The 21683-nt window shown below is 47.7% G+C and overlaps 1 long non-coding RNA gene across 1 annotated transcript; it reads left to right on the plus strand.

The window, feature by feature from the left end:
• Positions 1-15502: 15502 nt before the first annotated feature.
• LOC144508220 (uncharacterized) lies at positions 15503-20286 on the plus strand. The gene is made up of 3 exons (XR_013500255.1): positions 15503-15713; positions 19183-19340; positions 20227-20286. It is a non-coding gene; the product is annotated as an uncharacterized LOC144508220 (long non-coding RNA).
• Positions 20287-21683: the final 1397 nt, after the last annotated feature.

A 21683-nucleotide genomic window follows, 5' to 3' on the forward strand; every position in this document is an offset into this window, starting at 1 on the left:
GGTTTCAACCATTCTCGCCTGGGGGGGGGGCCGAGGGGATAAATTTGCAATGAACCAATCAGGCCGCAGGGGGACGGCTGAGGAGCGCTGATTGGCGGGACGGTTGCAGAAGCCGAGCGCTGATTGGCGGGATGGCTGCAGGAGGTGAGCGCTGATTGGCGGGATGGTTGCAAGAGCCGAGCGCTGATTGGCGAGGCGGTTGCAGGAGGTGAGCGCTGATTGGCGAAGCGGTTGCAGGAGGTGAGCGCTGATTGGCGGGACGGTTGCAAGAGCCGAGCGCTGATTGGCGAAGCGGTTGCAGGAGGTGAGCGCTGATTGGCGGGACGGTTGCAAGAGCCGCGCGCTGATTGGCTGAACCTTTGATGTGAGTGCGGAGAAAAATCCGGAAAGCGACGGAGTGAGTGAAAAAACCGTTAAAGAGAGAGAGAGAGAGAGCGGGACAGAGAGAGAGAGACAGAGAGAGAGAGAGAGAGAGAGACAGAGAGAGCGGGACAGAGAGAGAGAGACAGAGAGAGCGGGACAGAGAGAGAGACAGAGAGAGACAGAGAGAGAGACAGAGAGAGCGGGACAGAGAGAGAGAGAGAGAGACAGAGAGAGCGGGACAGAGAGAGAGAGAGAGAGAGCGGGACAGAGAGAGAGAGAGCGGGACAGAGAGAGAGAGAGCGGGACAGAGAGAGAGAGAGAGAGCGGACCAGAGAGAGAGAGACAGAGAGAGAGAGCGGGACAGAGAGAGAGAGAGCGGGACAGAGAGAGAGAGACAGAGAGAGAGAGAGAGAGCGGGACAGAGAGAGAGAGAGCGGGACAGAGAGAGAGAGACAGAGAGAGAGAGAGCGGGACAGAGAGAGAGAGACAGAGAGAGAGAGAGCGGGACAGAGAGAGAGAGACAGAGAGAGAGAGAGCGGGACAGAGAGAGAGAGACAGAGAGAGAGAGCGGGACAGAGAGAGAGAGACAGAGAGAGAGAGAGAGAGCGGGACAGAGAGAGAGAGAGCGGGACAGAGAGAGAGAGAGAGAGCGGAACAGAGAGAGCGGGACAGAGAGAGAGCGGGACAGAGAGAGAGAGAGAGAGCGGAACAGAGAGAGAGAGACAGAGAGAGAGAGAGAGCGGGACAGAGAGAGAGAGAGACAGAGAGAGAGAGAGAGAGCGGGACAGAGAGAGAGAGAGAGCGGGACAGAGAGAGAGAGAGAGCGGGACAGAGAGAGAGAGAGAGCGGGACAGAGAGAGAGAGAGAGAGCGGGACAGAGAGAGAGAGAGAGAGCGGGACAGAGAGAGAGAGAGAGAGCGGGACAGAGAGAGAGAGAGAGAGCGGGACAGAGAGAGAGAGAGAGAGCGGGACAGAGAGAGAGAGCGGGACAGAGAGAGAGAGAGAGAGCGGGACAGAGAGAGAGAGAGAGCGGGACAGAGAGAGAGAGAGAGCGGGACAGAGAGAGAGAGAGAGAGCGGGACAGAGAGAGAGAGAGAGAGCGGGACAGAGAGAGAGAGAGAGCGGGACAGACAGAGAGAGAGAGAGAGCGGGACAGAGAGAGAGAGAGAGCGGGACAGAGAGAGAGAGAGAGCGGGACAGAGAGAGAGAGAGAGAGCGGGACAGAGAGAGAGAGAGAGAGCGGGACAGAGAGAGAGAGAGCGGGACAGAGAGAGAGAGAGAGCGGGACAGAGAGAGAGAGAGAGAGCGGGAGAGAGAGAGCGCGACAGACAGACAGAGAGAGAGAGAGACACACACAGACAGACAGAGAGAGAGAGCGAGCGGGACAGAGAGAGAGAGAGCGGGACAGAGAGAGAGAGAGCGGGACAGACAGACAGAGAGAGAGAGACACACACAGACAGAGAGCGAGATGGGGTAGACAGAGAAAGAGAGGGACAGAGAGAGAATGGGACAGACAGACAGAGACACAGAGAGAGAGAGACGGGTGTGTGGGGATATAGAGGGAGCAAAACATAGAAAGATAGAAAACAGTGGTAGACAATTTGGCCCTTCGAGCCTGCTCTGCCATTCATTTTGATCATGGCTGATCATCAAATTCTACTTTTCACTCAGCTTTTGACCCCCTTCGCCCCAAGAGCTGTATCCAACTTGTTCTGAAAAACATACAATGTTTTGGTCTCAACTGCTTTCTGAGGTAGTAAATTCCAGAGACTGATCACTCTCTGCGTGTAGAAATTTCTTTTCATCTGAGTCCTGAAAGGTTTACCCCGTATCCTTAGACTCTGAGCCCTGGTCTGGACAACCCCACCATCAGGAATATCCTTCCTGCATTTGCGCTGTACAGTTCTGTTCGAATTTTATGTGTTTCTATGAGACTCCCGATTCATTCTTCTAAACTCCAGCGAATATAATCCTAACTGACAAAAACGGTTGATGAAGGAAGGGCCGTGGATGTCGTCTATATGGATTTCAGTAAGGCATTTGACCAAGTTCCACATGGCAGGTTGGTCAAGAAGGTTAAGGCTCATGGGATACAAGGAGAAGTGGCTAGATGGGTGGAGAACTGGCTTGGCCATAGGAGACAGAGGGTAGTGGTCGAAGGGTCTTTTTCCGGCTGGAGGTCTGTGACCAGTGGTGTTCCGCAGGGCTCTGTACTGGGACCTCTGCTATTTGTGATATATATAAATTATTTGGAAGAAGGTGTAACTGGTGTAATCAGCAAGTTTGCGGATGACACGAAGATGTCTGGACTTGTGGATAGCGAAGAGCATTGTCGGGCAATACAGCAGGATATAGATAGGCTGGAAAATTGGGCGGAGAGGTGGCAGATGGAGTTTAATCCGGATAAATGTGAAGTGATGCATTTTGGAAGAAATAATGTAGGGAGGAGTTATACAATAAATGGCAGAGTCATCAGGAGTATAGAAACACAGAGGGACCTAGGTGTGCAAGTCCACAAATCCTTGAAGGTGGCAACACAGGTGGAGAAGGTGGTGAAGAAGGCATATGGTATGCTTGCCTTTATAGGACGGGGTATAGAGTATAAAAGCTGGAGTCTGATGATGCAGCTGTATAGAACGCTGGTTAGGCCACATTTGGAGTACTGCGTCCAGTTCTGGTCGCCGCACTACCAGAAGGACGTGGAGGCGTTAGAGAGAGTGCAGAGAAGGTTTACCAGGATGTTGCCTGGTATGGAGGGTCTTAGCTATGAGGAGAGATTGGGTAAACTGGGGTTGTTCTCCCTGGAAAGACGGAGAATGAGGGGAGATCTAATAAAGATGTACAAGATTATGAAGGGTATAGATAGGGTGAACAGTGGGAAGCTTTTTCCCAGGTCGGAGGTGACGATCACGAGGGGTCACGGGCTCAAGCTGAGAGGGGCGAAGTATAACTCAGATATTAGAGGGATGTTTTTTACACAGAGGGTGGTGGGGGCCTGGAATGCACTGCCAAGTAGGGTGGTGGAAGCAGGCATGCTGACATCGTTTAAGACTTACCTGGATAGTCACATGAGCAGCCTGGGAATGGAGGGATACAAACGATTGGTCTAGTTGGACCAAGGAGCGGCACAGGCTTGGAGGGCCGAAGGGCCTGTTTCCTGTGCTGTACTGTTCTTTGTTCTTTGATTCAATCTCTCCTCATACGGCAGTCCCACCTTCCCAGAGAGGGAGGGGGGAGGTGCGAAGAGGGAGACATTCACACATGCAAGAGGGCTATATATATGTATAGAGAGAGAAGGGAAAGAGGACCGATCTGTCAGATGTGGAAATTAGGGAGCAATCTAGTCTCCCTGACAACTTTGTCTGCAGGAAGTCTGTCCATCTGCAGCTCCTCACAGATCGCATTGTTCGGTTGGAGCAGCAGATGGACACACTGTGGAGCATACAGGAGGCAGAGAGTGTGCTGGACACTAGTTACAGGGAGGTTGTCACATCACAGGTTTAGTCAGGTAGATGGGTGACCGCCAGGAAAGTCAGGTAGGTCGTGCAGGAATCTCCTGTGACTATTCCCCTTTCAAACAGGTATACCGTTTCGGATACTGTTGAGGGGGATAGCCTGTCATGGGGAGATACCAGCAGCAGCCAAACCTGCGGCACCACACCTGGTTCTGTTGTAGAGCAGGGTCCGGCAATGAGCAAGCGAGCAGTAGTAATAGGGGACTCGCTAGTTAGAGGCACAGACCGGTGTTTCTGTGGCCGCAATCGAGACTCCAGGATGGTGTGTTACCTCCCTGGTGCCAGAGTCAAGGACGTCTCTGAGCGGTTGCAGGACATTCTTAAGGGGGAGGGTGAGCAGCCAGAAGTCATTGTATATCTTGGTACCAACGACATAGGTAGGAAATAGGATGAGGTCCTGAAGTGTGAAGAGTTAGGTAGAAGGCTAAAGTGCAGGACCTCAAAGGTAGTAATTTCTGGACTACTACCGGTGCCACGTGCTAGTGAGAGTAGGAATAGGAAGATTAGGCAGATGAATGTGTGGCTTGAGAGCTGGTGCAGGGGGCAGGGATTTAGATTTTTGGATCATTGGGATCTCTTCTGGGGAAGGGCTGACCTGTTCAAGAGGGACGGATTACACCTGAACTGGAGGGGGAACTAATATCCTGGCAGGGAGATTTGCTGGAGCCATTTGGGAGGGTTTAAACTAGTTTGGTTGGGGCGGGGCGGGTGCAAAGCAGGAGGGAGACAGAAGAGAAAGTTGAGGACAACACAGAAGTTAAAGAAAGCATATTAAATAGTAAAGGCAGTGTCAGTAATCCTAGTACTAGACAGATCAGGCAAAAGCAAGACGGAGAGCAAGGGAAGTCCAGATTAAACTGCATTTATTTCAATGCAAGAGGCCTGACGGGCAAGGCAGATGAACTCAGAGCATGGATGGGTACATGGGATTGGGATATTATAGCAATTACTGAAACATGGCTAAGGGAAGACAGGATTGGCAGCTCAATGCTCCAGGGTACAGATGCTATAGGAAAGATAGAACAGGAGGAAAGAGAGGAGGGGGAGTTGCACTTTTGATTAAGGAAAACATCATGGCAGTACTGAGAGGGGATATATCCGAGGGTTCGCCCACTGAGTCTATATGGGTGGAACTGAGAAATAAGAAGGGGGAAATCACTTTGATAGGGTTGTACTGTAGGCCCCCAAATAGTCGGTGGGAAAAATAGGGTGGTAATAGTAGGGAATTTTAACTTTCCAACATTGACTGGGACAGCCATAGTATTAGAGGCTTGGATGGAGAAAACTTTGTTGAGTGATTCAGGAAGAATTTCTCATTCAGTATGTGAATGGCCCGACTAGAGAGGGGCAAAACTTGACCTTCTCTTGGGAAATAAGGAAGGGCAGGTAACAGAAGTGTTAGTGAGGGATCACTTTGGGACCAGTGACCATAATTCCATTCGTTTTAAGATAGCTATGGAAAATGATAGATTTGGCCCAAAAGTTAAAATTCTAAATTGGGGCAAGGCCAATTTTGATGGTATCAGGCAGGACCTTTCAACAGTTAATTGGGGGAGTTTCTGGGAAGGCAAAGGGACGTCTGGTAAGTGGGAGGCTTTCAAAAGTGTGTTAACCAGGGTTCAGCGGAAGCACATTTTTCTTAGAGTGAAGGGCAAGGCTGGTAGAAGTAGGGAATCCTGGATGAATTGGGATATTGAGGCCCTGGTCAAGAAGAAGAAGGGGGCACATGCGTTAGGCAGCTGGGATCAAATGGATCCCTTGAAGAATATAGAGGGTGTGGGAGTAGAGGTAAGAGAGAAATTAGGAGGGCAGAAAGGGGACACGAGATTGTTTTGGCAGATAAGGCAAAGGAGAATCCAAAGAGTTTCTACAAATACATAAAGGGCAAAAGAGTAACTAGAGAGAGAGTAGGACCTCTTAAGGATCAACAAGGTCATCTATGTGCGGATCCACAAGAGATGGGTGAGATCCTAAATGAATATTTCTCATCAGTATTCACTGTTGAGAAAAGCATGGACGTTAGGGAACTTGGGGAAATAAATAGTGATGTCTTGAGGAGTGTACTTATAACAGAGAAGGAGGTGCTGGAAGTCTTAAAACGCATCAAGGTAGATAAATCCCCGGGACCTGATGAAGTGTATCCCAGGACACTGTGGGAGGCCAGGGAGGGAATTGCGAGTCCCCTAGCAAAGATATTTGAATCATCGATAGTCACAGGTGAGGTGCCTGAAGATTGCCGGGTGGCAAATGTTGTGCCTTTGTTTAAGAAGGGCTGCAGGGAAAAGCCTGGGAACTACAGGCCGGTGAGCCTCACATCTGTAGTGGGTAAAGCTGTTAGAAGGTATTTTGAGAGACCGGATCTACAGGCATTTAGAGACGCAAGGACTGATTAGGGACAGTCAGCATGGCTTTATGAGTGGAAAATCATGTCTCACAAATTTGATTGAGTTTTCTGAAGGGGTAACCAAGAAGGTAGATGAGGGCAGTGCAGTTGATGTTGTCTACATGGACTTTAGCAAGGCCTTTGACAAGGTACCACATGATAGGTTGTTGCATAAGGTTAAATCTCATGGGATCCAGGGGGAGGTAGTCAAATGGATTAAAATTGGCTTGATGACAGAAGCCAGAGAATTGTTGCAGAGGGTTGTTTTTCAAACTGTATTCAGTGGTGTGCCTCAGGGATCGGTGCAGGGTCCACTGTTATTTGTCATTTATATTAATGATTTGGATGAGAATTTAGGAATCATGGTTAGTAAGTTTGCAGATGACACCAAGATTGGTGGCATCGTGGGCAGTGAAGAAGGTTATCTAGGATTGCAACGGGATCTTGATCAATTGGGCCAGTGGGCTGACGAATGGCAAATGGAGTTTAATTTAGATAAATGCGAAGTGATGCATTTTGGTCGATCGAATCAGGGCAGGATTTACTCAGTTAATGGTAGGGTGTTGGGGAGAGCTACAGTACAAAGAGATCTAGGAGTACAGGTTCATAGCTCCTTGAAAGTGGAGTCACAGGTGAACAGAGTGGTGAAGAAGGCATTCTGTATGCTTGGTTTAATTGGTCAGAACATTGAATACAGGAGTTGGGACATCTTGTTGAAGTTGTACAAGACATTGGTAAGGCCACACTTGGAATACTGTGTACAGTTCTGGTCACCCTATTACAGAAAGGATATTATTAAACTGGAAAGAGTGCAGAAAAGATTTACTTGGATGCTACTGGGACTTGATGGTTTGAGTTATAAGGAGAGGCTGGATAGACTGGGAGTTTTTTCTCTGGAGCGTAGGAGGCTGAGGGGTGATCTTTTAGAGGTCTATAAAATAATGAGGGGCACAGATCAGCGAGATAGTCAATATCTTTTCCCAAAGGTAGGGGAGTCTAAAACTTGAGGGCATAGGTTTAAGGTGAGAGGGGAGAGATACAAAAGGGTCCAGATGGGCAATTGTTTCACACAGGCGGTGGTGACTGGAACAAGCTGCCAGAGGTAGTAGTGGAGGCGGGTACAATTTTGTCTTTTAAAAAGCGTTTAGACAGTTACGTGGGTAAGATGCGTATAGAGGGATATGGGCCAAACGCAGGCAATTAGCACTAGCTTAGGAGTTAAAAAAAGGGGCAGCATGGACAAGTTGGGCCAAAGGGCCTGTTTCCATGCTGTAAACTTCTATGGCTCTATGATAGGTGAGGATAGAGAGAGGGGATTGAGAGTGTGAGGAAGAGGGTGTAATAGAGAGGACTCGAGAGAGAGTAGCAGATACATAGCGTGAGAGGAAAATGGGTGATAGAGGGAGTGAGAAATATAGTGAGAAAGGAGATAGAGTGGGAAGATAGAGGGGAATAGAGAGAATGCCATAAAAGGCTCGAAAGGTAGATAGAGGGACACATTGAGGTTGACCTGTTGCATCAATTCCACTTGTCCACATGTTCCTTAGCATCCAAAAGTCTATCAGTCTGGCTGGACTATAATCGATGTATCAGCATTTACAGCTCAAAAGGGTCGAGAAATCCAAAGATTCCTAACCCTCCTCATCTCAATCCTAAATGGCTGACCCCTAGTGCTAGATACCCCAGCCGGGGAAAGCAGGTTCTCAGCATGTCAAACCCCTGAAGAATTTCATATGCTTCAAAGCATGTGGGGTATGGTGACACAGTGGTTAGCACTGCTGCCTCACGGTGCCAGGGACCCAGGTTTGATTCCTGGCTTGGGTCAATGTCTGTGTGGAGTTTGCACATTCTCCCTGTGTGTGCGTAGGTTTACTCTGGGTGCTCCGGTTTCCTCCCATCGTCCAAAGATGTGCGGGTTAGGTGGATTGGCCGCACTAAATTGCCCCTTAGTGTCAGGGGGGTTAGCAGGGTAAATGCATGGGGTTATGGGGATAGGGCTTGGGTGGGATTGTGGTCGGTGCAGACTCGATGGACCGAATGGCCTCCTTCTGCACTATAGGATTCTATGAAGAGATTACCCCACACACCTTGCCTACTCCTTCTCATCACAAAACAACCTTCTCACCCCTGGAATTAGCCAATTGAACCTTTGTTGCTCTCGCTCTGAAAGCAAGTACAGGATCCAGCAATAGGGAGAGATTGAAGAATTGGGGAATTGATTGGCTAGATACAGCTAGAGATAGATTAGATAGAGGCAAGGAGATGGTAGAATCAAGGGAATGAGTTAAGGATACTAAGAAATCAAGGGGACGACACAATAGGACAAATAGAGAGATGAATAGGGGAGCTGATGGTATTGTGATAATATGATTGGGTTTGCAATTCAGAGGCCCTGGCGAATGCTGTAGCAGGTTGTGTTTAAATCCCACCTGGCAGTGAGTGGAATTTAACTTCAGTGAATGAAATCTGGAATGTAAAGTTAGTTTCAGTAACGGTGACCCTGAAACTCTCTTCGATTGTTATAAAATCCTATCTGGTTCACTAATGTCCCCTTTCGGGAAGGAAATCTGCCATCCTTACCTGGTCTGGTTTACATGTGAATCCAGACCCACAGCAATGTGGTTGACTCTCAAATGCCCCTCTGAAATGTCCGAGCGAGACACTTCTGTCAGGAGGCAATTATGGGTGGACAGTAAATGCTGTCCCAGCCAGTGATGTTCACATCCCATGAAAGAATAAAGAAAAAGGAAAAGGAATGGAGAGAAAGATAGAGACCCAACAGATTTTAGAGTCCATTATTAAAGATGAGATCGCAGAGTACTTGGAAGTGCATGATAAAGTAGGACTGAGTCAGCACGGCTTTGTCAAGAGGAGGTCATGTCTGACAAATCTGTTGGAGTTCTTTGAGGAGTTAACAAGGAAGTTAGATAAAGGAGAACCAGTGGGCGTGATTTATTTAGACTTCCAGAAGGCCTTTGACAAGGTGCGGCATTGGAGACTGTTAAATAAGTTAAGTGCCCGTGGTATTAAGGGTAAGATTCTGGTATGGATAGAGGATTGGCTGACTGGCAGAAGGCAGAGAGTGGGGATAAAAGGGTCTTTTTCAGATGGCAGCTGGTGACTAATGGTGTGCCTCAGGGGTCAGTGCTGGGACCACAACTTTTCGCAATGTACATTAACGATTTGGAGGAAGGAACTGAAGGCACTGTTGCCAAGTTTGCAGATGATACAAAGATATGTAGAGGGACAGATAGTATTGAGGAAGCAGGGGGGCTGCAGAAGGACTTGGACAGGCTAAGAGAGTGTGCTAAGAAGTGGCAGATGGAAAACAATGTGGAAAAGTGTGAGGTGATGCACTTTGGAAGGAGGAATGGAGGCATAGACTATTTTCTAAATGGGAAAATGCTTAGGAAATCAGAAACACAAAGGGACTTGGGAGACCTTGTTCAAGATTCTCTTAAGGTTAACGTGCAGGTTCAGTCGGCAGTTGGGAAGGCAAATGCAATGTTAACATTCATGTCGAGAGGGCTAGAATACAAGAGCAGGGATGTACTTCTGAGGCTGTATAAGGCTCTGGTCAGAGCCCATTTGGAGTATTGTGAGCAGTTTTTGGCCCCTTTTCTAAGGAAGGATGTGCTGGGCTTGGAAAGAGTCCAGAGGAGGTTCACAAGTATGATCCCTGGAATGAAGAGGACTCTGGGTCTGTATTTGTTGGAGTTTAGAAGGATGAGGGGGGATCTTATTGAAACTTACATGATACTGCGAGGTCAGGATAGAGTGGACGTGGAAAGGATGTTTCCACTGGAAGGAAAAACTAGAACCAGAGGGCACAACCTCAGGCTAAAGGGACGATCCTTTAAAACAGAGATGAGGAGGAATTTCTTCAACTAGAGAGTGGTAAATCTGTGGAACTCTTTGCCGCAGAAGGCTGTGGAGGCCAGGCCATTGAGCTTCTTTAAGACAGAGATAGATAGATTCTTGATTAATAAGGGGATCAGGGGTTATGGGAAAAAGGCAGGAGAATGAGGATGAGAAAAGTATCAGCCATGATTGAATGGCGGAGCAGACTTGATGGGCTGAATGGCCTAATTCTGCTCCTATGTCTTATGGTCTTATAGAAGCTCTGGGATAGAGGAATACATGTTCAGGACTAAAGGATCAGATTGTCGGATAGGGAGGAATGTGATATCGTGCAGAGAATTCAGGGTTAGAGTTGAGGGGAATGATCGAGAAATTTGCAGATGACACAGAAATTGGCTGTGTAGTTTACAGTGAAGAGGATCACTGTTGACTCCAGAATGAAAGAAGTACTTTGGTTGAGTGGGTAGAGAAGTGGCAAGTGGAATTCAATCTGGAAGAGTGTGAGGTAATGCCTTTGGAGAGGGCTAAGAAAACAAGGCAATACTCAATAAACGGGAAGATACCGAAAGGGATCGAGAAAGTGAGAGACCTTTTAGTGCATATCCACAGGTTCCTGAAGGGGGCAGGAGAGAAGGACAAGATGGTCAAGAAAGCACATGGAATGCTTTTCTTTATCGGGTGAGGTATTGAATACAAAAACAGGGATGTAACAAAGGGATGGAACTGTATAAAACACTGGTTAGGTCACAGCTGGAGTTTTGTGTACAGTTCTGGTCACCACATTATAGGAAGGACATAAGTTCTCTGGGGCCAATGCAGATGAGATTTACAAGAATGTGGCCAGGGCTGGAAAATTGCAGCTGTGAGGAGAGATTGGATAGGCTAGTGTTACTTTCCTTAGAACAGAAGCGACTAAGGGGTGACCTAATTGAGGTGTAGAAAATTATGAGTGGCCGAGACAGGTTAGGCAGTAAAGGCTTGTTTCCCCTAGCTGTGGTATGAGTTACTGGGGAGTGTTGATTTAAGGTGATTGGTAGAAGCATTAGAGAGGAACACGAGGGAAAGAGTTTCCACCCAGAGGTAAGTGGGTGTCTTGAATTCACTGCCTAATTTGGTGGTTGAGGCTAAACACTCACCTATTGTAAATGAATCTGTATCTGAAGTGCTGGAACCTGCAAGGCTACGGACCAGATGCTGGGAAGGGGATTACAATGAGCAGCTAGTTTCTTTTTTCTCTTCACTTGGCTGGCAGAGACATGATGGGCTGAATGGCCTCTTCCTGCCCCATAACCTTTCTATGGTCTTAAAGGTGAGGAAAGAAAGACACAAGATGTGAAACGATTGTGGAGGGATAGTGAGAAGGAGGAATCAAAAGAGTTAGAGGAGTAGAAAAAGGAATGGGCAGCAGGAAAAGTGGTTGATGGCGGAAAGAGGATAGGGCACAGCAGGATAGGAGATTAGTAGAAAGGGAAGATGGAAAGAGATGAGTGCTAAAGGGAAAGAGAGAGACGGGGAATAGAGAAGGGGGTTGAGTGATGGAATATAGGAAGATGGGGATAGATGGAATTAGTAGATGGATGGAGAGGTGAATAGAGAGGGAGGGAAAGAATGAAAGAAAGTGAGATACATTTGAAATGTCTGATCATGTGTAAGAGGATTTTGACCACAATAGAGGTAGTTGAATGTATGATTTAAAGGAAGGATCTTCTTTATATGATAAAATAACGAAGTTTAACAATGACAGTAACTCAGCAAAACAATAATAACTGTGAAAACAGGAGCACTAGGAAAACAGGTCTTGCTTGCAGACTATAAAGTCCTCCAAAACCCACTCCCATTGGGGACTGTGCCTTCTGCTGCATTTGTCCTAAGCTCTGAAGCACTGCTTCTCCACCTTTCTTGCTCGCTTTGCGCCTTTGAAGACACTCTTGGAAACTGACCAAACTCTTGGAAACTGACCAAACTGGTGGAACGAGCAGCTGTGGAGGCAGGAAGTGTGAAGCACGACATTTTGGTCAGAATGTAGTGCATAATCCAGTAGTGTGCGGACAAAATGCTGCACCGTTGCAGATGCTGTCTTTTGATTGAGATGTTAAACCGCTCTCTCAAGCGGACATAAAGATGCCACTGCACAACTTCAAAGAAGTTCTGCCCGGTGACTGGACAATATTTACCCCATCAGGCAACATCACAAAAGCAGATTATCTGCTCATTATCACGTTGCTGTTTGTGGGAGCTTGCTGAGCACAATTTATTTTTATTAATTCAAGGATTGTGGGTGCTGCTGGCTCGGTCACCTAATTTCCCCTTCAAAAGGTGGTGGTGGTTCACCTTCTTCAACCTGCTGCAGTCCAGGAGCTGTAGATACACCCACAGAAGGGAGTTCCTGGATTTTGACCCATTGACAGTGAAGGACTGGCCGATATATTTCCAAGTCAGGATAGTGAGTGTCTTGGAGGGGAACCGCCAGGTGCTGATGTTCCAGGTATCTGCTGTCTTTGTCCTAGGTGGTACTGGTTATGAGTTTGGAAGATGCTGTCTGAGCCTTGCTGAGTTCCTGCAGTGCATCTTGTAGATGATGCACACGGCTGCCACTGTGTGTCGGTGATAGAGGGAGTGCATGTTTGTGGATAGGGTGGCAATCATGTGGGGCTACGTTGTCCTGGATGCACTCATCGAGGCAAGTGGAGAGTATTTCATCACACTCCTGACCTATGCCTTGCAGATGGTGGACAGGCTTTGAGAAGTCAGGAGGCGAGTTACTCACCACAGAATCCCTAGCCTCTGACCTGCTTTGGTAGTCCCAGTATTGGTATGGCTGGGTTCACTTCAACTTCTGGTCAATGGTGACCCCCCCAGGATGTTGATAGTGGTTCAGCGATGGTAATGCCAATTGGCTGCCCCGATGCTTACATTACAACAGTGATTGCCTCTGAAAGTACTCAATTGGCTGTAAAGCTCTTTGGGACATGTTGAACTTGCGAAAGGCATTGTGGAAACATCAGTTTTTATTTCCCAGGGAGAATGAGGAGAGGTGTTATAAACAAATTGGAAAGAAATTCAAGCGATTTCAGGAACAGAGAGATTGTACTATCTTTGAAGGTGGCAGCTGTGTCAGTTGAGAGAGCTGCTAAAAGTTCCAGGTGGCCTTCTTGTATTTATTTGTTAAAGTGTAGATCACAGAAGTCACAGACCTCGAGGTTTACAACACAAAAAGGAGGCCCTTTGATCCTTTGTACCTGCACCAGCCATCAAGCATCTAACTATTCTAATTCCATTTTGCAGCACTTCGTCTGTAGCCTTGTATGCTATGGCGTTTCAAGTGCTCATCTAAATGATTCTTAAATGTTGTGAGGGTTCCCACCTCCACCACCCTTTGAGGCAGTGAATTCCAGATTCCCACCACCCTCGGGGTGAAAAAGGTTTGTCTCAAATCTCTGCCAAGTCTCCTACCCTGACCTCTAATTGTGTTATTAGCTCCTCTGCTAAGAGGAAATGTTCCTTCCTATGAACGGTATATTGTCCCTCATAATTTTGTACATCTTGATCAGGTCCACCTCAGTCTTTAAGGAAAACAGCTCCAGCCGAACCAGCCTCTCTTCATAGCGGAAATGCTCCAGCCCAGGCAACAACCTGGTGAATCTCCTCTGAACCCTCGCCAGTGCAATAGTAAGGGACATTAACACGTGAAACATTAACAAAACATTGGTGGTCATGCCTCAGTTGGAGTATTGTGTTCAATTCATGGGTGCCATACTTTAAGGAGGATGTCGTGACCTTAGTGAAATTGCGTAGGGGATTTATTCAGACAGTATCAATTATATCAGGAGACTGCAAATCTGGGATTGCTCACCTCAAAGCAGAGGAGGTTAAGCGGAGTCAAAAGCATAGAATGCTGGAAAAATTTAGCAACATTTCTGGAGGAAGAAACAGAGTTAACATTTTCAGTCCAACCTGACTCCTCTCCCAAAAGTTAAGGGAAGATTTGACGAAGGTTTTCAAAATCGTGAGTGGTTCTGATAGTTTCTCCTGCACTCTGTTTCCAATGACAAGAAATAGGGGCAGGAGTTCGGCCACTTGGCCCATCAAGCCTGCTGCACCACTCAGTATGATCATGGCTGATCTTGGGCTTCAAGGCCACTCTCCCACCTATTTTCTTGATTCCCTGAGAAACCAAAAATCCACCCATCCCCAGCCTTAAATGTCTTCAACGATGGTGCATCCACAACCCCCTGCGGTAGAGAATTCCAAAGATTCACAACCCTCTAAGTAAAGAAATTTCTCCTCATCTCCATCCTAAGTGCGTAACCAGAGTACATTGAATTAAGGGGATTAGCAGAAGAACTGTTGTTGACATGTGGAAAGGATATTTATGCAGGTAAGTAGTTACGACTTGGAATGCGGTGTACAGAAGGTGAGCAAGAACAGGTTCAGTAATAACTTGCAAAATGCAGTATTTGAAAAACAAATGCAGACCGATGGGGGATAGGTGGGGGGCGGGGTGTGAGGGGAGGGGGAGGAGTGGGATTAATTAGATAGCTCTATCGAAGGGCAACATAAATAGGATGAGCCGAATGGCCTGCTGTGCTGGATCATTCTTCGAATCTTTATTATAACTTTTAATGTTTCAGGTGATGGGACTGGGGCCATCATGAGTCACCAGTGCATGCAAAGGGGGAGCAGGAGGAGCATCTTAAACTACTTTGAGTCTGTACTGAGAGGATCTGAAGAAAAGCTCCATCCCCTCATCAGCACCATGGCCTCTCAGCCTGCACCGGACCCCTCGCTGACGGTTAGAACACATAACACAATCCTCAGAGTCAAGCGTAAAAGAACCAGGCGGGAGCTGAACCGTGCCAAATTCGGCAAAGGGATTGTTGGAAAGTTGTCCAGCTGCAAGGCATGCTATGTGGCTCAGAAAGCGCGGCGACCAGATGAATGTCACTGCAAACATGCTGGTAACTCTTGTGCAGGTGAACGGCCAGCTCCCAAGCTGTCCCTCAACTCGAGCTGGGCCATAACCCAAAATCGCCTCACTCAACACATGGGCATCTTCAACAAGGAGGTCAAATCTGTCGCCATTGAAAGAATTTTGAAGGAGGACTCGACCCTAAAGTGCCAGCAAGGTAACACCAAAGAGCCGACACCACCACCTGTTGAGGTGGCGATGGAGGTTGCGAATTGTAGCCCTTTGCGGAGGAAGGACACAAATGCCGCAGTTGTTGCTGAAGGGCCCAGCTCACCAAGGACCAACGCCAAAGAACACAGGCCACAGCCGGCCGCCGAGAGTGCCAGCGCAGAATGGCTTCCGACCGCAGGGGTACCTCCCTCCCAGGGCGCAGAGAACAGTGTCCAGTTCCCCGGTGGCGCAATAGGGTGTGCTCCTCTTCCCATCGCAGACCTAGCCCAGAAGCTCATCAAAACCCTCAACACCCACCGTGCGTTTCCTGGCCACAATCTAGTGCAGGAGACGCAACAGCAGCTACTGGATCTTCTTGTCAAAAGGCACAAAGCACTTCCCCATAACTTACAGTTGACACTGAGAGGAGAACAGGAACGAGATATTGCTGCCAGCACCATGGACATACCTGGTAAGAGCTGCTTTTAATTGCCTTGCTGGAGGGTGGAGGGTGGGGGATTGATGGGGGGACACCCCTCAAACAGTTGTTGCTTTTCTACAGTGGCTGAAAAAAATCATTCAGAAACATATGCAAAACAATATGGGTGGCACAGTGGTTAGCACTGCTGCCTCGCAGCGCCAGGGATCCGGGTTCCATTCCCGGCTTGGTCACTGTTTGTGTGGAGTTTGTTTGGAGTGTGGACATTTCTCCCCATGTCTGTGTGGCTTTCCTCCGGGTGCTCCGGTTTCCTCCCACTATCCAAAGATGTGCAGGTTAGGTTGATTGGTCATGCTCAATTGACTCGAGTTTCGGGAGGATTAGCAGGGTAAATATGCGGGGTTATGGGGATAGAGTGGGATTGTTTTCAGTGCAGGTTTGATGGGCCGAATGGCCTCCTCCTGTTCTGTAGGGATTCTATAAAAAGGATCGCTAAAGGGCTGAATCGGAACTAAAAGGGAAGCTCCCTTGTGGAGGCAAAGGTACTGAACTGAGGTACTGAATGAATACTGAAGAGTTATTGAGTCTTTGGGCCCATCAAATTCATGTCAGCTCATTGTATAACAATCCAGCTAACCTCATTCCCTTGATCTATCACTGCTCCCTGCACATTTCCATCAAGTACTCATCCACTTTCTTTCATTGTTTCTCTTCCCGTCAATTACCCTCGTAGGCAGTGTGTTCCAGAGTTCAAAGCCCTGGATCTGTGTCCCCTAATCCTGTCAGCTCATGGGAGCAGCTTTTTCCTCTCTGCTTTAACTTCACTTGTCAGAATTCTGTGCACCTCTCATCAACTCTCACCTCAATCTCCCTTGCTCCAAGGAGAAAAAACAAAATAACTTTGGAGGTGAAATTCCCTCATCCCTGGAACCATTCTGGTAAATCTCCCTCTGCATCCTCTCCAGCACCCTCGTATCATTTCCTAAAGTGTGGTGACCAGAACTGGATGTTTCCCCAGACATTGGTGTTCTTATCATTGACCTGATGAGTTCAAGGGAAAAAGTTTTGACAAAATGTCTTTTCCCAGCAATGCTCGCATTCTGTACTAAAAAACTGTATTGCTGTCATTTGTAGCTAGCATTTCTATAGCTTCAGCCATAACACCCTGCTTTTATACTCAGTACCTATATTTGTGAAGACCAAGATCCCAGATGCCTCGCTAATTGCTTTTTCAATGTGTCTTGTCATATTTTACCGATTTACAGACAACCAGCCCCAGGTCCCTCTGTCCATCCAGACTCGTTCGACCTGTGTCTGTGTTGCCTTGCCCTCTCCCTTCTGTCAAAATACATAATTTCACACTTCTTAGAACACAAAAGCATCAGAAAGAGGAGCAGGAGTAGATCATTCAGCCCATCAAACCTGATCTTCGGCTTCAACTCCACTTTACCACTGCTTTCCCATATGCCTGGATTCCCTGACAGGCCAGAAAACTGGTCGACTTGCTGATTGTTTGCCCATTCTGTTTTTCTCTCTCATTGTTTTTTTTGTTTGTTTGTTTTTATCTCCATTCACAAATCTGAGCTGACTTTTATTTCTTAGCCCGTAATTTTCCAAGTGTCAATGAATTTTGCCTCAGGGACTGTTTTTTTTTCTCACTCGGAGCAGCGATCGTTGAATAGGAAAACCCTGAAGGGGAAGAGAAGCTCTTGTCCCAGCTAAAGGGACAGTAACCAGAGACCAGTTTAAAGTGAACTGGCAAAATAACCTGAAGTGATGTGATGCAACTTTAAGGTCTGGAGCCTGAATTGAGAGTGTAATGTCCGAATTATGTTACGGGTTGTGAGTTTAAATCAAAAAGAAAAAGAACATGTTTGCACATGTAGATTCAAAGCAACACACAACAGTTTTATTGAACAGAATAGAAACTGAAGTTAAACATCAGCCTGTGAAACACCCTCATGTAATCACCACAAATCATGTAATTAAAGCAACCATAGAGCAACTTACATAAATAAGAGTCTAAAAGGGAAGTGGGTAGATATTTGAAAGAAAAAAAATCATAGAAATGTGGGGAATGTGCATGAGTGTGGGAACAATTAGACAGCAGCTTTTGTACTATGATCCGCAGAGGTAATCATTCCTAATTGTTACGAGCATGTGAGGAAGGGTAGAAACGGCTTCCCTATTTTACCATTCCAGACCTGGCTGTGATAGGGTTTTGAAGGCTTTAGGATAGTGATAGGCAACCTAGGATAGAGTGTAGAATGCATGAGTGCCTCTACTCCATCTCAGTGGGCCAAAGACTGAAGTCGGACATGTTCACTAATTGCAGCCCCATAAATAACATTAAATTTGATAAGGACCTAATATTTCATGATGAGTTACGGAAAATTGTTCACCATTCATACATTAAACGCACGCACACTGCACGCGCACCACATGCGCACCACACGCGCACAGCACGTGCATCGCACGCACCACATACACGTGCACCGCATGCGCACCACACGTGCACCGCACGTGCACCACATACACGTGCACTGCACGCGCACCACACCACACCCGACACGCACACGCACACACACACGCACACACACACGCGCACGCACACACGCACACACACACGCACACGCACACGCACACGTACACGCACACACACACACACACGTACGTTTATGAGTTCTTTGCTGGGGCAGAGTCCATGGAGCCACAATTGCTGGAGGCGATTTCGTTTTTAATCCGTAATTCATCTTTTCAAGAAATCAATGAATTTTGCTTCTGACGTTCTTCAATGGAAATTCATTATCTCTGTGATGGGGGTTTTAAAATATAATTTGAAGAGAGAAAGAGAAGGGAACTCCTTTACTGCTGCACTGGCAGTTTATTCAGACCACTATTTACTGATGTGTTTCGCATCTATATTAAGGCAATTTCAGAAACGGTCCCATATTAGCAATCCCGCAACCTTATTTCCCCACAATGGCTTCAGTAAGGAGTTGCTTATCTAATATCTGATGTTCTATGGCTTGTAATGTCTCAATCATTATCTTCTGAAGGAGTCATTATTCATTTTGATGAACACCTTCCAGGTAGCTATTGTCCTTGGGGATGCATTACTGGTAAAAGACTTGGGCATCAGCTGGGTGGTAGTCATAGAAAAATGTAAATGCTAGGTCTCATTCCTTTCAGGTGTTCCTTTTCGAAGTGAACCTCAGTGCCCTCATGTGTGAAGTTCTTTGAGCGAAAGTCAGGACATGTCTGTGTTGCAATCGATATGGTAAATTCCCAGAAAAGTGGTTACATTACAATCCATCATCAGGTGACTCATGGCAGCCATCTTTGGTCACTGTCTTTTTTTCTCTTTAAAAAGTCCTCAGTAAACACCTAAAAATTCATCGGCTGACTAAATTGCAGTTTGATATCAGTCATGCACAAATCTGGCCATTGTAACATGATGATTTCCATTTGCTAAATAACTGCACCAAATGATTCTCATCAGGGTTCCGCAGATTCTACCGTACCGGTATCCACCCCGATGATGAAAACAGTGTCAGAAGAAAACTCCCAGATCCAAAGCATCAAGTCGTCGAAGAGGGCTTCCTGGTCAGGAAGGACAGTGAAATGTGTGAATTTCCAACACATTCAACTCCAGTGACGGTAAATGAAAGCTTGATGATGTACAGCCCAAAAATGTTACAGTGAGGGCAGAGAGAGGGATGTGCTATTCCCCAAAAATAAAACCCTGCTCATGGTCACTGTGAGATACAGACTGTCTCACTGTGTGACATTCCCCAATACCCTGCTGATAATGTGTGTGTGGGGCCAGATCAATATTTGCGTGTGTATGTGTGTGCGTGGGGCCAGGATGATGTTTGCAGGTGTTTGTGCGTGAGGGGCAAGAGTGATGTTTGAGGTGTGTGTGTATGTGGCCAGAGCGATGCTAGCATGTATGTTTGTGTGCAGGCCAGGTCAATGTTTGCGAGTGTGTGCACGGCAATGCTAGCATGTATGTTTGTGTGCAGGCCAGGTCAATGTTTGCGTGTGTGTGCACGGCAATGCTAGCATGTATGTTTGTGTGCAGGCCAGGGTGATGTTTGCATGTGTGTGCATGACCAGGATGGGAAGGAGGGATGTGTAGGTGTGTGTGTGTAGGTGTGTAGCCAGGGAAATCTGTGCGTAGGGCCAGGGTGATGTTTGCGTGTGTGTTTGTATGCGGGGCGATGTTTGCATGTGCGCGCGGGACCAGAGCGATGTTTGCCTGTGTGTGCAGTGTTGGGCTGGGGGGGTTGTGGATGGCTGGGGGGGGGGGCGGTGTGCATGTGTGGGGGGGGGATGGGGGGGTTGGGCATGCGTGCGTGTTCTGCGCAGCACAGAGTGTGGGCCAGGTGGTTACGGGATGCAAACACATTACAATCTCTGAATATTTGGGTATAGTTTAATGATTTTTGTGTTTCTCAGCATTGAATAGCATCCTATCTTTCATTCATGGCTGTTTGTTTAGACAAACATGGCTTGTTCACACTCTGCCTTGTTTTGTAACCAGGTGAAAGGAGTTTTGAACAGAAAGCAGGATACCACAGGTTTTTCTGGATTAAAGATTCCGGCATGTTTTACATCCAGCCCAGGGGTCTCGGAAATCTGTCCACAGAATGTTACTGAGGGTGATGCTGGAAATCCAGATGGTGCCTGTGCAGGAATTGAGGAAGATTCTTCATTCAAACATCCCAGCCAACATCATTCCTGGCTGTGGGAAAATCCAAGCGATTTCGAAGCGGCCAGAGTCACTGCAAGCATCTTTCGACCCCCCACTGTTACAAAGAGTCCATCAGCGAGCGAGTGGATTCTCGGGACAGGAACAGTGAAGGTTCTTGATCAGGACCCGATCCGGTCTAAATGCCTGGTGTCGACGTCGGAGAGACAACTCTTTACAAATGCTGCTTCACCGCAGTTCAACAGCCAGATGCTCAGGAACTGCAGCTCCCTGGCCAAAATCTGGGAGGCCTACAAAGATTCACCAGCTGTTCCTCACTGGGGGACATTGCCCAGGGAAGTGCAGAGCACAGCTAGTCGGGATCCAGGGAGGGAGTCGAAGGACTGGAGAAACAGAGGGCAGACTTTGGAGGACATTTATAACCTTTCCCAACACAAGTTGAGAGATCTTGGCGTGAAGGTGTCGAGCAGTGTAGCGGACAGCTTTAGAAAGACGTGGGAGCATGAGGATGATCTCCTCGAGGGAGGGGATGTGGCGGGGAAGCACCATCATCCCCAACTTCCGGCAAAAATGCAGGAATCACTGTTCGGAGACACAAAATTAACCATGGAGTGGCCACCCAGAGCATTCCATGCAGCCCAGGCTCGCTCAAGGACTTTCCTGTGTCCGTCATTGAAGGAAAAGGATCATGTCTTCCCAGAGCAACATGATGGACCCTTCCACCCATTTGAACTTGGTCTCAGCGCTTCACCACTGCGGTTCACACACAGGAACGCTGATGATCGATGGGGCAGATTCCACCCCAATGGCTGGGAAAGGAAGTCCCTTTTACTCCAGGGCTGCAGAGTGTCCAAAGAAAATTCTGACTGTTATTACACTCAGCAAGATGAGTCGCAGGCCTCTGAGGAAGCAGTCTTGGGTCATCGTGGTGCGCTCGAGAAGTGGCCCTGTCTTCTGCCGGAGGCCGGGGACAACACGGCGAGCACTGCCGGTGAGAAAACCTCGGCTCCCAAGTCTTACTTCAACTGGAAGTGCACTGACGGAGCAGTGTCACGAGGTTACCCTCAGCGAAAGGTTTGGCCAATTCCCCTTTCGTGTTACCCGCCATCGGACACGTTAGAGTGGGCCGACTCTCCATTGCCAGGTTGGTGCGGCATCCCTCAGAGTCACACTTGGGAGAGTGGCAGTCCAGAGCCATGGTTCTTCCCCAGAATGAAACTCTACTGACTGGAGCGGGAGCTGCGGTTCACTTGGGCTCAGTGTTGCCAGTGACTGTCCACTGCCCGGGC

This window comes from Mustelus asterias, chromosome 20 (genome assembly GCF_964213995.1).
Source record: "Mustelus asterias chromosome 20, sMusAst1.hap1.1, whole genome shotgun sequence".
Taxonomy (NCBI): Eukaryota; Metazoa; Chordata; class Chondrichthyes; order Carcharhiniformes; family Triakidae; genus Mustelus; species Mustelus asterias.